This window comes from Excalfactoria chinensis, chromosome 1, assembly GCF_039878825.1.
Source record: "Excalfactoria chinensis isolate bCotChi1 chromosome 1, bCotChi1.hap2, whole genome shotgun sequence".
Taxonomy (NCBI): Eukaryota; Metazoa; Chordata; class Aves; order Galliformes; family Phasianidae; genus Excalfactoria; species Excalfactoria chinensis.
In genome coordinates this window covers 130225698-130243020 of record NC_092825.1, presented here as the reverse complement: position 1 = coordinate 130243020, position 17323 = coordinate 130225698, and the positions used below count along the sequence as shown (strand labels likewise).

At 39.3% G+C, this 17323-nt stretch overlaps 1 protein-coding gene across 14 annotated transcripts in view; it reads left to right on the top strand.

Annotated features, from left to right (window-relative positions):
- MCF2L (MCF.2 cell line derived transforming sequence like) overlaps positions 1–17323 on the top strand; it is a 143174-nt gene that overhangs the window by 54885 nt on the left and 70966 nt on the right. The window lies entirely within an intron of this gene.

Here is a 17323-nt window from a genome sequence, read left to right as displayed (position 1 = left end):
TTCCTTCCTGTTATCCATTTTATGTTGACAGTAGAAAAGCAATTATATGGTTCTAATGTTAACCTTACATATACAGTAAGAATTAGTTCATTGTTTTGGTCAAAGCCATTTTATGGCTTTTTGCACTGATAAGAGTCTTTCCACTTTCCTGTTGGCAGACTTCAATTAGCATTTGGTGGCAGTTTCAGACCAAATGGTACACCAAATGTGGATCAAGGTTTTAGACCATGGAAAAGGAGAGATCATACAGTCTGGGAGCTTTTCTGTCCTGTAAGCTGCTCTGGCTAAAGATACAATTTTGGCAAGCACTTATTTCCAAAGTTATTGTACTTTGAGTCTGTGAAACCCATGATTATAGAATCATAGAATCACCAAGGTTGGAAAAGACCTAAAAGATCATCCAGTCCAACCATTCACTTCTCTGCATCTCTTCTCTACTTGTGACAAAGTTAAGCCACTCTATTCTGTTGTCCCAAGTCTTGCAGGGCTTTGTTCTTTTCCCATTAACATCTCTGGAAACTACTGAGAACATTTTTGTCATTTCACTCCTTCCCTCCATGTTAAAAATGTTAGAAATCCTCATGTGAATAGTAGATGTCCTAATTCAAAGACTGGTTTTGCATGACCTTATTTACTTTAATGAGAGAGGATGTGCTGGCTTCCCAAGTCTTTATGCTTCATCAAACCTCTCTACTTTCATTTTAACAAAGGTAACTTTATTAGAGTTTGTGGAGGATTGGGTCTATCCTTCTCCTTGGACTAACCCTATCGTGGCTGCTCTCTGTAGATGTCTTTTCCCCAGGCTGCCTGTACAGCCTTTATTCCTCCAATTTGGCCTACCCATTCTCCAGTGATGCTTACTTTTTGGACCATGGGGATTTGGGGCTGACCAACATATTTCCCCTCCTGCCTGTGCAGGCAGGTCCTAGGCTTATATGGCCAGCCCTCAGGTTACAAAAGAAGAATGTCACGGTCTTGGCTTCCATCCCTATCCATACGTCTTCTGTGTGCTTCTGTGAATCCCCCACAAAGATGATAATCTGTATAGAAATGTTGAAACTGTGATGGAGCAATTCAGTATAGCTCATTCCAGATAGTGTTACAAATGTCTCATTGAAAGACAGTTTTGCTTTGCCTTGTTGAAGGCTAACAAGGAGAGAAAATATGTCTAGGGCCTGAGCCTACAGCCTAGATATACTGTATCAGACAGCAGGTATATCAGCAGTCTGCAAATACTTGGGGTGGGGACACGAGGGGAGAGCACTATCATTAAAGAGACGATTACAAGAACAATGGCGCTAGTAGAGGAAAATATATTTGTAAAGTCATCTTGGGCCACCTGTTGCATTTGTGGGACAAAGTTCAGTTTATATGAAAGCTCTTGCCTCCTGAGGGCAGTTTGTTCTGAGCAGAGGAAGGGGAAAGTGGACACTTTTCTTGTCTGGCACTCTTCTATCATGATGAATCACAGAACAATTTCTGTAGCAGAAATGAAGAGCTATTATTTTTTCTCAGAATGGTGTTCCTTGTTGGACTTTGTGGCAAAGGGTAAGTTGGCTTAACTTTATAATAACTCTTGTAAATATAAACAGGTGGTGTAGTCTGCCAAGGCAGGGAGGCGTGTGTAAGGTGTGTGATGGTGCTCTGGGAAGTATCTTGAACTGTGTGTTTTATGTGCCAAAAAAGCTTGTGCATTTCGACAGTCTTACCACTGTAAACTAGCTATTGATTCTTGAGAATACATTTTGTGCACAGTTTTGTGAAAAAGCCTTTCCTCTCTAATAACACCCTCAAAACTTGCCACCATTTACTGTCTGTGAAATGCTAAATTAAATGATGTATTGGGCTAAGCCAAGTTGCACAGTGATTGTCAGAAAAAGCAGCATCACAGCTGCCATCCTTCCAAAGTTAGAAAAGTTCCCAAGCAGTATGCCCATCGAAAGAGATCTGTTACTTCCTTCAGAGATTGATTTCAGACCATATTCAAAGCATTTTTTTAGGGCAGTTATGCTGCTGGAATCAGCTTAATATACATTTTAAGACAAAGAGCTTGTTACTCTTCAGAGATACAAGCGCAGTGATTCTGGCAAATGCTTTTCTTCCTCCATTTATGGAAGAAGAAATATCCACCACATATCCCCAGTGATGAATCCTTCAAGAAAACTGTTTCAAAATAGTCATTGGCATGGTCAGAGAGCCATTGCATCTGTATGTTTGTATGTGGCAATTTTCATCATATAATTTAATGAAATACTATAAGAAAGTATCTTTTGAGCTTGTGGAAGAAAAGGATAAAAAGGTGTCATTTCTTTGGAGAATTTTCCTCCCCTGTGTAAGGAATGTGAATTCTACAAGAGCTGCATCAGCTCTCTTCTTCACTGTTAAAAATATTTCAATTATTCTTTTAAAGTTAGTATTACATTGATGGATGTAACCTGTGTGAGAAAGTGTGTGAGAAAGACACACATCTGAACACAAAAACGGACACGTACACATGTGATTAGAGTAATACAAGAGTTGACTTGTTCTGTTCCTCTTCCAATCAATCTAATGACTTTAAGCATATCTGCCTATGGTTTCCTCTTTGTCCTCACTTATTAAGGTTTAGGCCATCTGTGAATCTTTTTACAAGGAACAGGCCTTTTCTACAGGCTGTTTTGTGATGTTTGGGGCATGGATGTATGCAGAGGAAGAAGAAATGTAGAAATTAGTTGCGTCACTTCAATGCATGCAAAGTGAATCCTCGGAAGACAAAATCTGACTATGCATGCAACTCTTGAAGTGGGAAAAAAAATGTATTGCTGAACATTTGTGCTGTTTAAAATGCTTATTTAATTAAAGGCACTAGCATATGTGGCATAATGCCATAGTATGTTATGGAAGTTATATTTTTCCTCCTTTCATGGCTGTTGAGGATTAACAAGGAAAGGAGATCTGAAAAAATAATGCAACAGTGGAAAAAAAAAATACTTACTGTTTCCCTAATGAATAAGCAGAGACACCTCACTTCAATATAAAGATACTAGCTATTCTTACAGCATGGCTTTGCTTTTCCAGATGGAGAATTGTCAACAAGAAGGTATTTACTCTCTGGGCAGAACCAGTATTGGAGCCAGGATGTAATTTTATTTACTCCCTTTATCTTGTTCATTGTTCTTTTAAGACATTTGCAGTCTCATGTACTGTTGCAATCTGTTTAGCTATACTGAAGTCACGCTTAATAAGATGGTCTGTACAACTTCCTTTTACTGTGTATACTTGCGGTGTTTAACAAAATCCCACATGATCATCAAATTAACCTCAAATGTTAAGCTAACCTGAAAAGGTTGAGCATATGTGGCCTTTTGGTAAAGCAAGCTAAGTTAAAAGGATCAAGGATTATGGTAAGATTTACAGCACTTCCTGGTTTGAACTAATTCCACATTTATTTTTTTTTTCCCTGTTTCAGAGCAACTACATCTCCTTCCAAACCAGGAAGTGAAGATCAACACAACTTTTGTGTTTCATTTCTTGCTCAGTGATCTTGGAATCCCAATGAGATTCTATTTTTGTCGGCAGTTAATACTACCTCACACACTAGTTCTGTTTCTCGCACTTTGACTTGAGTCTGGCATGAAACCTTCCTGAATCTTATTGGTTGATGTTTTTTTCTAAAATTACTGATTCGTTATAATCTTTCACATTTACTTCGTCTTCTTCAGTATTTGTCTGCAGCTTTGAATACTGAAAATTAGCTTGTCAGCTTGCTCAAGAATTGGGTTAGTGACAGAGCTGTTGAGAGGTCAAAAAACAAACTGGAGAAAATAGGAATCTACAGGAATCTTCTTCTGCAGGGGCTTCTTCTGATCTTCCCTTTTTATTCCCAGGTGAAAGAATCTCCTATTGTTGTGCTTACTCTGATGTCAGCATCCATCCAATCCTACTATTTTTATCAGATTTGTTTATGATCTCAAAGTTACTTGTCAATTCTAGAACTTTGTTAAGGTAAGGCCACAACATATCACACTAGGGAGCAAGTTAGAAGAGGATCTTGAGAGCTTGAAGGGAGTAGCTTGCAGTCATCTTCAAGGAGTTTTCTCTGCTTACCAACCACTTTGAAGCTGTGGTACAGTTGAGAAAGAAATTATATTCATGATTGATCCTGTAAGTTCAGATGCGAGTAAGTTGTGGAGAATATGCTTTCAAAATGGTAACTGGTACTATTCTGGTGACAAATTATCATGGAGTTGTCCTGGATTAAAACAATCCTTGTGATTTGTGAATCTCACTACGGTAATCTAACCCACCTGGGCTGTTTTCTGAAGGTTAGAATTTCATCTGGACAGTATTAACATATTTGCTTAATTGCACTAGTCATGAGTAATTCTCTGAGTCAATTTTTTGTTTGACTTATCTGAGAAATCACTTTAGAAACCTACATAGTATGTGATGTACAGTTCATATGAAGTAGGTCACTCCAAAAGTAGTATCTCCTATTTATTTCTATGGAAGCTACAACAAATATGAAGTTCACAATGACCCTATATGAGAGAGCAAATTCTCAGCTACAAAATGCTGTTTTTCAGCACACTCACCACCATTTGCTATGTATTTTCCCAAGTGGTGAACAAGACACCATATGCCACACTCACAGCAATCTGCGCCAGAAGAGATGACCCACTGTTGCTTTCACTGCTGCTGAAATGCACCACCCACCATCTCACTGTGCTCACATCCGCTGTTTGGTCTCCATAAATGTTCAGCAAGCATCAAAAAATGTAAGTGGGTGCCATTTTTTCTTCATGGAGGAATTCACTTCCACATCTTTGCTTCATGTGCACTTCCACGTCAGACACCATTGTGTCAGAGTGCTCCCCTGCTGCCATCCATCACAAGGCTACAACATATAACAGAATACTGGTAGGGAGGTTCAGCCTCTACCACTCTACCTCCAACATCTGCCTCTGACATTGCAGGCTGTCCAAATAAAACAGGAGGCATTACTTTTGGAGCAGCCTAAATATGTGGGAGAGCTAGCTGAAGAACTTGTTTAAATATGTCTTCTGGTTTTGCGGGCAGGAGCTCATTGCTGCTCATGCTTTTCTTTGCAGGAAAGATAAAACCTGTATTTCTGTCTTCTTTTAGGTGAAGGTCATAAGCTTTCACAAAACATAAGTAACTTATTTTATGCAGTGAGTCTTTGTTGGAGAATTATTCTTTAACTGCTAAACATTAATAATCATTTTCTGTTTTAGCCAAACATTTGCCTATTTTAATCAGTTATCTAATTCCTGCTGTCATTGGTGCATTCAAAAGGTACACATGAAAAAAATGGACAATCAGAAGGTCATCTGCCTTGTGTTTTAAGAGAGCTAATGTGCTGAATGAATTCAAGATACTGTGACTGTCCTTTTATATTAGGGATACTTTACCTTTTCAATACAAGTTACAGGTGGGTTTTTGCCCTTGAAACTCAAAATATGTCCTTCCTGGGAGCCCCATAACATTCAGCTCTCCTTTAACTATGAAACTCTCTAGCTTCTTCTTAACCTCTATGACTCCATTAGAATGCGTTCATGCATTTTAACTGAACTGTGCATGAGGTGATAACTGCCTTTGTATCATCTGCTGCTGTTGTTGTCAAAGGTTGATTAAGGACTTCAGGTGCAAGTACAGGTGGTCTCTAATACCTTCCTCAGCATGAACTTTTCCCCTTTTCGTTGGAGACATTTGACCTTGGTTCCTTCTCTGTTTTTTTTCCTGACTTCCAGCTATTGAAAATTACATTCTTTGTCTGCAAGGTGAGTTGTGTTGAAACTTTTTGCAGATGTTAGTCTGCTAATTTAACGTAGAGAGTTATTTTAGGAATACATTCCTTAAAAAAAATAAATACATCAACGTGGTTAAAAAAAAAAAAAAGAATGAGGCTGAGTTTCTTGAGCATTTTCCCGTGTGGTTAAAACAGATTTCTAAAGTTGAGAGGCAAACTTTTTTGTATGTCATTGAAATCAAAACATTTTTTTCTGCTAAGCTCTGCTTACAGAAATCTAACGTGATTTTTTTACTTGAATCAGATAAGATGGGAGAGTCTCCACATGCAGGTGCTGAATAATGATGAAGACTACTGATTTAATATTTCATGAAAAGATTACATGTCCTCTGGTCCAAGCAGATATGTTACTTGCAATAAAATGTTGTAATGCTTCAAGGCAGCTTGTAGACACAACTAAGTGCCCTATGGCATGAAAAGCATCACAGAAATGGAATATAGATTGCATTAGAAGACAACTCAAGCAACATGGCAAAACACGTATTTAAAATATTCCGAGAGGAGATTACTATCTTTTTTCTGTGACTTGAACTGTTAAGATTTACGTTGTAATACAGAGGGTCTAAATTGCTAAGTTTATCTATCTACACAGCACTACTTAAGCCCCTGAGTCCAAAAGACACAGAAATTACATTAATGGAATTTTTGTTCATCAGCCTGAAAGGGGGAACCCCTGGAGCCCTCCCTTAGCCCTTTAGATACCTAAACACCACCACTCAGTGAGGAGGGTTTTCACAGCGCCCTGAAGCATCTCTTTGCAGGTCCTTAAACTGCAGTGGGAAGCTAAGCAAGGAGATCCCCTGCTTATGCCTTATAGGCATCCTGGTCTGGTCCACATGCTTAGGAAGTGCCTCAGCCACCAAACAGCAGTGGGTCCAGTTTACAACCTAAACAACCAATTTGTCTGGAGTCTGAAGCTCTCACAATTAACAGGAGTGCAACTATTTCCTATTTTCCATTCTGGCATGCTTCTAGTAAGAGGCAATTTTAAAAGGAAAAAAGGTATATCTAAGTGCATCTTGTCAGACTTTCAGCCATTTACCCAGTTTCAGGTCACCTCAGTTTAACCTTCCTCAGTGTTACAAAAGTAACCTGACATATTTGGAATGGGGGACAGGGAGCTGTAAACAGAGTAATAACAACTGTTTTCCGTATTAGATTGCTTCCTTCTTTTGGTTACAAAACCCTATTATTGTTACCATTTATGTTTAACAATGAGAAGGCTCTGTCCCCTCTCCCTCAGTCCCAGGGCACGCAAACCCTTAGCATCCATATGAGTATTATGGATGCAACACAACATAGTCACATTGTTGCCTTGAAGTCTCCTCTCTAAACAATGGATTTGCTCACTCTTAGATAGTTTACATTAAAAAAACAGAAAACAATTTCCTTTCCATAATTCTATTTTGGTTTGGAAAAAAACACAGATTGCAGATAGTACCTGCAGGCAGCAGTAGTACTTCAAAGACAAGAGGTGTCTTTTAGAGCACAGTAGCAGTGGCTAAGCAAACAGAAGGGGACAAAATGGTCAAAAAACATCAGTAAAATACTATAAAAACAAAAGAAATATGACAAAGTAGGCTTTGGGTTACAGCTGATCCAGTCATGGAGAACCCCAATCAGCTCCTCATATCTGCTTGCTCATAGGAGCTGTATAACACAAGAGCTAAACCCCCTTTCTCAGTTTTCACTACTGTACTTGAGCTGAAATACAATTTTAAAAGGAATTAACCCAACTGTTTCTGGGTACACCTGTGAATCTTTAAATATCTGTGACCCATCTCAGCTGGGCTGTATGAGCTTAACTCCGATCAGCTGGTGGTTGGGGTGGGGCACATCACACAGATAGACTGATCTGGGCTCTTTCTTGGAGGGGGCAAACTGATGATAGAGCTGCAAGTCTTTTCCTTCTGCTCAGGTACAGTAAGAGTTTTGGTGGTTGTCTGTTTTGGTGGGTGATGTTTTGTTGTCTGGTTGTTTTTGCTTGAAGAACAAAGCATGAAACAAACTGAAGTATTTCATAGTATCTTATGTTGGTTGAGACTAATCTACTTCTGCATTTTTATTTATTTGCAGTTGAGCTGGTGTTTCCTTCACTAGTAAGCTTGGAGGATTAAAGGAAGATGTTCTTTTCCTATACTATAGGAAATGCATGCAAATAATGTATGAACTAGAGTATATCTTAAGTATAAGCTCTATCAAATTTCTTCATAGTGTTAGAGAAGGAATTTCAATAACTAAAAAAATCTGAGAGTTGCTGGAAAACATCTCTAGATTTTTAGGATATTTAAAAAAAGAAAAATGTTTTGCTTTCACTCCCTTACTTTTCCCAAGTGCTACTTAAAATGTAGGTAGAAAATACTTCTTAAACAGAAATTCAGTTTCTTGCCCTGAAACTTCCCTCAAAAACATGGAACGCAACAAACAAACTCTACTTGAGGAGAAGGGATGTTTTTAATATTGTTATTTGGATGTTCTCTTTGTGTTGGAGCAGCACTTTTGGTTGTTGGTTTGTTTTATTTTTGCTGATCATTTGGGTATCTGTAGTTTATGTCTTTAGTAATCGTGCTGGTAGTGATCTGAAAAGGTGTAAAAATGCATTTGGCTTTGGCTAAGCCACTGTAAGTTGGGGACTAAAACAGCAAGGGTCACAGGCTGTGTTTGAGTTGTGGAGAAGGAGGCTTTCGGCCAAGGGTGTGTAATCTGTCTTGGTAGAAGGACACTGCTGAATACTTGAAAGACTAGCTGCAGGAGGAGGTCTTAATTGAAGAAGCTTTATTTGCTTTCTCCATACTGCAACAATGACAGAGCTGTAAGTCTTTTCCTTCCACTCAGGTATGGTGAGAGCTTCTGCCTTCTTGCCTGAAGAGAGAAACATGAAGCCTAACCTTTGATCCATTTGCCCTGTGTTTTTTACTTAGTGCCAACCCACGAGTAAAAGCCAAATTGCGTCAAACTGATTGTGTGTGCATGTGGTAAGCAGCAGATGACCTGTCTGTTCTGTTGTGAGTTTGTATGGATGGGAGCACCTTGTGAAACTGGAGGAATTGAACGGCAGCTGCTTTGCGTGCAGGAGTGGTGTAGTGTTTCTTATGGGATTTACAGGCTTGAAAAGATAAATTAAAAAAAAAAAAAAAAAGGGGGGGAGTGGAATATAGAACCCCATCAGCTCTTTTGTACCATTTGTTGAAGTCATCGGCTTGACTTCAGGATTTAACAAGTGTTCTTCCCTGCTGTTTTACTGAGAGTCTGAAAAATCTGGCTCTCATCATGTCAGCAGTAAAATGAATGAAAGAAAGGAGTTACTGGCAGCCACAAGCAGTTTTAGCCAAGGCAACAAGAGGGAAAGCAGGTAGAATGGTTGAAGGCTGTCAGTAGGTTGTCCCTTACTCATATGAATGTTGAGGGTATTAGTTCAAGTCCTGTGTGTGTGTCAGTCACCACAAGTGGAATCTGCTTTTTGGTCTTAATTTCATACTTCTTTACATTGTCTTTATTACGGAAAGGATATGAAGCACCAAGCTGCTCATCTCAGAGCAGTGTGAGAGTTTCCAAGGCGAGCTACAGTCAGATGCTAACACTAATAAACCACCCTCAGCAGAGGAGTGGTTTTGTTTTTTGAATCCACGGCCATGCCTCTGCTGTCACGCCTAGGCCAAAAGTAAATACGGTGATAGCGCTGGTGCACTTGATGAGGAAAATGAAGGTAATACTTCTGTTGGAAAGCTTGGGCTCCCTACTGCCATTCTGAGCAGGCCAGGGAGCACCTTAGGAGCCTGGAGAAGAAGGAAGATGTCTGTTGTTTTGGTTGATTAGAATCTCACAGACTGGCTGCTTTTTCAATCAGGTAGGGGTATGTGTTTCCTGTTTGCTTCCTGGAGACTAGAAACAGGACATAGTTACAGCTGCTGTGCCTCTTTGCAGTTGTTTATGGATTTTATAACAGCTTTTTGTAGCCCTAGATATATTTTAAGTGTTTTATTGAAGTGATCACTGAATTTTGTATTATAATATTATTACTTAAAAGTACTGTGTCTACAAAATGGAAAGGTCAGATATACTATGTTTTTCAATGGAGAGCAAATGGTGTTAAGTTTTGTCTTTCCTACACTGAGTACACTTAACTAAGAATACTGTGCATTAAGCACAAGAGATGAGATTGTTTATTTAGGTTTTCTTTCTTGAATGGAAATGAATTTCTGTTGAGAACCTGGAACAGTTCTCTAGCTTGGCTTTCTGGAAGACTCCTTGTGTTCTGTTTTCTTTTTGACTGGTAGAAAGCAAGTTTTGTTTACTCTTCACTGATATCAAGTCTTCTTTTGCGTGTGTGTGAGTGTACTGTGGAACCTGATGAAGCCTAGGAGAGAGAAAGGGTTGGCAGTAGGAGAAATGAAGGTATTATTTTGTAGAGTCTCTAGCACCTGGAGAGGAATGGCCACATGCATCAGTACAGGTTGGGAGCTGACCTGCTGGAGTGGAGCTCTGCAGAGAGGAACCTGGGTGTCCTGGTGGGCAACAGGTTCGTCATGATCCAGCAGTGTGCCCTGGTTGCCAAGAAGGCCAGTGGGATCTTGGGATGCATGAGAAAGTGTAGCCAGCAGGTCAAGGGAGGTGAGCCTCCCACTCTGCTCTGCACTGATGAGGTTGCATTTAGACTACTGTGTCCAGTTCTGGGATTCCCAGTTCAAAAAATGACAGGCATGTCCTAGAAGAAGTCTAGCAGAAGGCCACAAAAATGATTAAGGGCCATGTGCTTTTTGTTGCAGTGTGCGTGTCTTGGCTGCAGAAGTTCTGAAACGCACATCAAAAGCAAAACTGTCTTGAAAAATAAAGTGCTGCTTGGAGGACAGTGGTATTTTTATGTGATCTGTTATGTGGGCTTTAGCCATTTTGAAGCATAATGCCACAATAACATGGATCAGATTGGAGTCACGAGTAAGACTTAATGGCCTGTTCTGCGGGATTTTGTGTCAACTTGCCAATTTGAAATGACAGGTAACTGGGATCACCTAGGAACCAGATTCTTTATCTGTTTCATTGACAGCTATGAGTGATTCTCCAGTTCTAAAGTAACTTGTTCAAAAGCACCCCAAATTGATGTTTTGGAGGTGTGATGGAATGAGCACTTTCTTTCTCTTATTTTCATCTTGGATCAAAAGGAAATCTCTCTTCTCTCTGTCCTGTTTGCTCTTTCAGGACTTTGGGGGTGATGGTTTCTGCAGTTGTTTTCCTTTACTTCCCTTGTATTAAATAGTTTTACAGCCTTTATCTGTGTCCATCAGTGTTGCAGAGCATTTTATATTTTTGTTGGAACGTGTTCTTTTGCAACTTTTGACCTGAAAGATTTTCTGCTTCCTGAGTGTCTTGTTAAACTGGAAAAAATGATTGTATACTTCAGGGGTCACAAAAAGGGTTTCCTATCATTGAAAAAGTTTTATGTTATCATTTGACTACAAGTACAGTTACAATCATGGTACAACTCTTCGTTTGTTGTGATTACTTTCTGGAGTCATGTTGTTATTTATGTGCGTGCACATGTGTACTTCAGAATACAGAATATATCTATTTTTCTTCTCTTCAATTAGATTTCTGTGCTGCTTTCATCATATGTTCCTATTGTTGCTAGTTCCTGTTGAATTTTCCTTTCTGCTACCTCTGAACTCCATATTTATTTCTCCTTTTTGGTTCTATTTGCTTTTTCAATCCTGTTGCTCATATAATGGTGGGTCTCACCCTCCTGATTTTCCTGAATTTTGGTCCTAGTTTGTATTTAATGTAAGTGGTGACTTGTTTCCGCCTTATTGACAGTTTTCCATTTCTATTAGACTGCAGTCTCTCATGTGCTCCATTTTGAATACTGTGGCTGACAAAGTTGGTATGGAGTCAGCTGTCCTCTTTTCCTCATCTCTGTGCAGTTGGAGTTGCCATGTTGGATTGCAGACACTTCTGTGCATGCGGTGCAGCTGTTTATGAAGTTAAAGAGGTCAAATCTATCCTTTTTTTCTAGCTTTTGCAGCTGTGGACAGACAATAACATTGCCAAACACCGCAGGCTAACTCCTGCTTGGTTAAGTTTGACCTGAAGATAAGTTCAGTTTTTGTCTGTTTGAAATGGAAACCACAGTAAATTCCTCATTGCAGTGAAGGCGAGAGATCTGTGATTAAATATTTGTGGGAGCTTGTTTAGAATGGACACAAACAGAAAAACATAAACTGACTAAAATTCAAGAAAACCAAAAATATTTCCTTTTGAAACCAGTGTGTAAGAGTATTCATTGGCCAAGCTTTTGTTGTGTTTTGGGGGGACGTTCTTAATTTTCCAGTCCCATAACTATCATCTTACAGTGGAAGTAGACATTATATCTTAAAAGTATCAATAGGTTTCTTGAGGTTTCTTCCTAGATATATCCTTCAAAAAGAAATATTGCAGGGTTCATCCTGTTAATTGAACAGCATCCTTCACCCTTTAAACTGCTTCAACAACAACTGGTATTACATGCATGCTCATTTTCGCGAAACAAGTGTCTTCGTGGATGGTGGATTTTATTGCTTTTCTCAGACCATGAGTTTTGATTGCTTGTACTTGCTTAAATTTAAGTTTGCACGTGATTCGGAGACTTTTTCTGGTGACTTAGCATTCAAGCTGAAAACAGCTAAAGTTGTCACAAAATTGGTTAGTTTTGTTCAATTGGGTTGAAATGAGTTCGCAAAAACAAAATTGTGTAATGGCTTTATATGAATGTGTGCGTGTGTATAATGTATAGATTCCTTTTTAGTGCTTTGGAATCTTTTGATTCAAACTAGAAGGGACTGGCAGTGTTTGATGACTCTAAAAAGAGCGGAGGCTTTTTTGCATTTGTTTTTTGAAAAAAAACAAACCAAAAAACAGGATTAAAAGGAGAAAATGAGTAGGGTTTTTTAATAATCTGGTATGCTAAATTAGATGCTTGCTGATGATGCATCAAATTGTTTAATGTCTTCAAAGCTCCACCCAATTATAAAGTCTGTGGTTAGAGGTGTGAGCTTGGTATATTTTGTATGTGTTTACATTAAGCTAAAGATAATTCTATACGGATAGCTCGTCATGATGAATAATGCAGTGCCAGCTCATTTTATTTATGTGCCTTTTGCTAGGTACTGCACCCCGGAAGAAGAAGTAGCTATACTTCAATATTAGTATTAACCTTGAATGTACTTTATCATGAGCACCACTGCCTTTGTGCTGCATGCTTGCGTCTGCGTGCAAGTTGTTATATGTTAAAGCCACAGTCATGGTTTCCTTCTCTGGGTTTCAACAAACTGGCACAGACCATTACCTTTCACTGACTTTGCTACAACCTTTGAAAGCTTCTCTAATCTTTTGGGTTGTTTTTTCCTTCTTGTTAGTGGACTATGTTTTAGTCACACACCATGCTGAGGCATCAGGGTGACCCTGACTTGAGCATGGGAGGCACTGAAATCTTTCTAATGTGTTTCTAAATATACACATGTGTACTGACAGATTTTTCTCATGAAGGCTGTTGTTTCTATGTGTTTGAACAGATCTTAGCTGTGCCCCCTAAGTCTTACTGCTAGCATGCATGCCCACACACTCCATTTTTCCTATCCAGTTGTATTTCAGACTCAATAACAAAAGCTAGAAGCAGGCTTTGAGATTCAGCTTATTTGTTGTTCTTTGCTGCTGTTGTTTTCTTGAAACGTGCAGCAAGGAGAAAAGGTACTGTAAGCATGAAATATGTTTCCCCATAGGTACATATAGCCAAATATAAAATTGACTTGTTTTCTTGCTGGAGCCCTCCTTTTCCCAGGAGGATGTTTTATACTCTTTTTCATAGGAATGCGTAGCATCTCTAACCCTGTGAAACTTAAAAGCTTTTTTGTAGGGTGGACCTACTAGGAAATATCATTTTTGCCTGAAGTAACTGTGTAGCCAAATGGCTGTGACCACTTCCCTCAGAGATGGTGTTCATGGCTTCTTTTCCCTTCCAGTGAATAGGGAACAAACTCAGTCTGTTATACGTGGGCTGTGCTGTTTGTGCTGTTTCTTCATAAGAAGATGATGGCCTTGAGTTGTGCTTGGGGAGGTTCAGGCTGGATATTAGGAAAAATTTCTTCTCAGAAAGTCTGGTGAGGCACTGGAACAGCTGCCTAGGAAGATGGCGGAGTCACTGTCCCTGGAGGCTCTCAGGAAACATGTAGATGTGGCACTGAGGGCCATGGCTAGTGGGCATGGTTGTGATGGGTTGGTAGTCGGACTTCAATAAAATCACAGAATCATAGAATTACCCAGGTTGGAAAAGACCTTGAAGATCGTCAAGTCCAACCGCAGCCTAACCATAGAACCCTAAATGATATTAGTGATCTTTTCCAACCTTTACGATTCTATGATTTACACGTGTCTTCCAACCTAAGGATACTCTAATTAAAATTCCTGAAGGTGAGAGGTGAAGATGTGAACTGTCGCTTAATCTTGAAAGATAGTAAGATTGAAAGGATGCTTTATTTAGGTTCTCTCAGACACAGTCTTTGTTACTTGCTGAGTTGTCCAGGATGTAACTGTGAATTTAGGAGATTTGAAGGCTAGGAAGAAGTGGTAGCAATGAGAGCAAACAGTCAACACACTGGGTAGTTATTTTTCCTATTCTAATTTATATTGTTGGGTTTGGGGTTTTTTCTCATCAGGGAGTAGCCAGCTTGCCACAACCTCATTACTGTGTCTTACTAAATGGCTGCAGGTAATACCTTTCTGACAAGGATATGGCTCCTCTTTCATTTGTTTTTAATCATTGAACGGAGACCAGAAAGTTTCCTTTCTAACTCTCTTCATGTTCAGAAAGCAATGACTGCTTTGTCATTGTGTTGGGCTTCTGATAGTAGGAGTTATGTTTTCAGAGAGTCATGTTGCAGGCAAGACCAGACCGTGGCTGCTATTAGCAGTAGTGTCTAGTCAATCCTGAGCAATATGCTTGGCTCTCACTAGCAAATGTGTTAAATAAGAGATGAGTGTCAGTGTGCATACTTGCATATAGTATATATTATATTGTAGGATCTCTTTAAGATTATTCTTCCCAAACCCATATCACAGTTCAAGAGCTAGAAATGAAATTCTGTGAGTTGTGATGTCTGCCTGTGAACTGGATGCCTCTGTCGAGCCGGTTAGGTGACAGTGACTTGGAGACCAGACATAGATCCTGTTTCTGACATTGCAACAAATGCTGTTACCTGACCCAAGACAGGTCACTTGCTCTGTCTCAACTTTCACGGATGTGATGGAACCAAAAGAGTATTTACATGACTTGTGGGAGTGGGGAGAAGATTCATTCATTAATTTTTTTTGCTCTCATCAAAATAAAATATTCTAGTAATCATTTTGTAAATTAGAGAACAGTTAAGTAAAAACATTTCTAAGGAATGTTATTTCTTTTAAATCTACCTTTGTTTTAAAACATTCAGTGTTACTTCGGAAACTCCTGTAGTTGACATCTAACAGATGGGTCAGAAAATGTAGTAGCAGAATTTAAAATAATATGCCTGAATTATATTATTCAGGCTGTATTTTAATGTCAAGCATTGAATAGATCTGCTTCTCAATAGTTTTATCATAATAGGGCAGATTACTTTGTGATTATTAACAGTATAAGTGGTGAGAACAGACGTGGAGAACTCCAGGAAATAACCTCCGCTGTGTTCTGTGGGTGGCTTGTGATTTGTTGGGCTTTGCATTTATGGTACTGTTTGAGAGCTGGGCATGCTGAAGCGAAAACTGAGCTTTTCCCATCTGTAAATGGGATCTTGTGAACAGATGCGACCATCAGTCCAAGCTTTTTTATCCTCACTGTTCTCTTTCCTTGACCCCACTTGTCAGGAAAGGGCTCTTATAACATCTTCAAGTGAGGGAAATCAGCCTGTTTGTTTTCACGTAGTTGTTGCTGTCACTCATTCCTGGTCAGGCTCTTTGTAGTAGTGAGTCTGGGTTTCTGGTAGTTAACCCCATGTGCACTCATTGTCAGGTCATCCATCACCAGATGATTACTTTAAAGGATCAAGTAAAGCAAGGCTGAGCATTAGTATCTGAAAGATCATACAGAATATTTTGGTTATACTTTATTATCTATTGCCTTAATTTCCCATTTTCTTGTGGGTAAGATTTGTGTTTCAACTTAAAAAGTCACAATATGTGAATTCATATATTTCCTTTTGGCAGTTTTTGCTGCTTTTGGTAGAATTCTTCATAGGGAACAGGTGCTTAATGAGTTTATCACCAGGCAAAATACCCTAGTTCAGATTTGTCAAAGACTGGGGTGAGAACTTCCTCAGCTGTATAACATGCTCGGCCTGTTTCTGAGGGATTTGTCTGTGAGCTCATTACAAAATTTCCTTGTGTGGAGAAGGAGTTAAGGGTGAGTAGGAAAAGATGAAGATGGACTTACTGGACAGGTTTAAAGCTAGTGCTTGTAAAGTGAGATATTTGACATGCTGCACTTAGATGTTCGTTTTGTTGTTGTTGTTTTTTTTCTATTGATGGTGTTTGAACAGTACACTTGTTCCTATTTAAGGTCAGTAGGTGGAATCTAATGCATGCCAGTGGTTGATGCAGGAGGACAGAACATGGTAAGCAATCAGCAAGTAGCTAACCAGTGGAGGACCTGGTGCTGCTGAAAGGCACAGTTGCTCTATGTGTAATTTGAAGAAAGGTATTGTGTCCCGGGTGCCTTGGCTTCGGCTGAAAGATGCAGTTCTGTGCTCTCCCTGCATGCTGAAGACGAGCTCACAGATAAATAGGTCACCGTCCACTGAACTATTTTGCTCTTAATCGATTAGGAGCAACATGACCTTAAGTTTGATCTCCTTGCTCTACAAAGATATTGCTGAATTGTGGCTGTTTCTGAAGAAATGCACAGGTGTGTTGAGTGTTTTCCATTTTTTTTTAGTTGCTAGATTGCAACTCAGGCAGGATTTCAGAGGGATAACATCCTACTGAGAAAAATGTAACAGTGTGATTTAGTACAAAGGCAGTACTTGTACTCTTTTGTTTGCTGTGCATTTAGATAAAAGTACATCTTATTGTTATGAGCTTGTGTGTATTCTGTGCTTGTGTAAATTTGCTGTGTGTCCGTTTCTTTGTGGATGTGTTTCTCAGCACATCACGTGGATCCATCAAATCTGTTCCTGCATTTTACACAAAAAGCACTTGGTTCAGGATTCGGTCACACAGCGATTATGGCGATCAGAAGCACTGCTAAGACTTAAGAGGAGAATCTGCTGCTGTAGCCATCCTGCTGTCCCTGAATGTGGGCTTTAATTTTCAGATTGTTGCATTTCACGTAAATCAAAATATGTAATTTGCCCTGATCCCTGTTTGAAGTGTGGGGGGGAAGCACTGTTTCTTTCACAGGATGTCATTTGTCATCCCCTGGTTGTTAGCATAGGAGGGTTAATCTCCAATGCATTATTTCTTAAATTCCTCCAGTCAAAGTTTTCTATAGGAATCTTGTTTCTGTTAAGATATAAATGA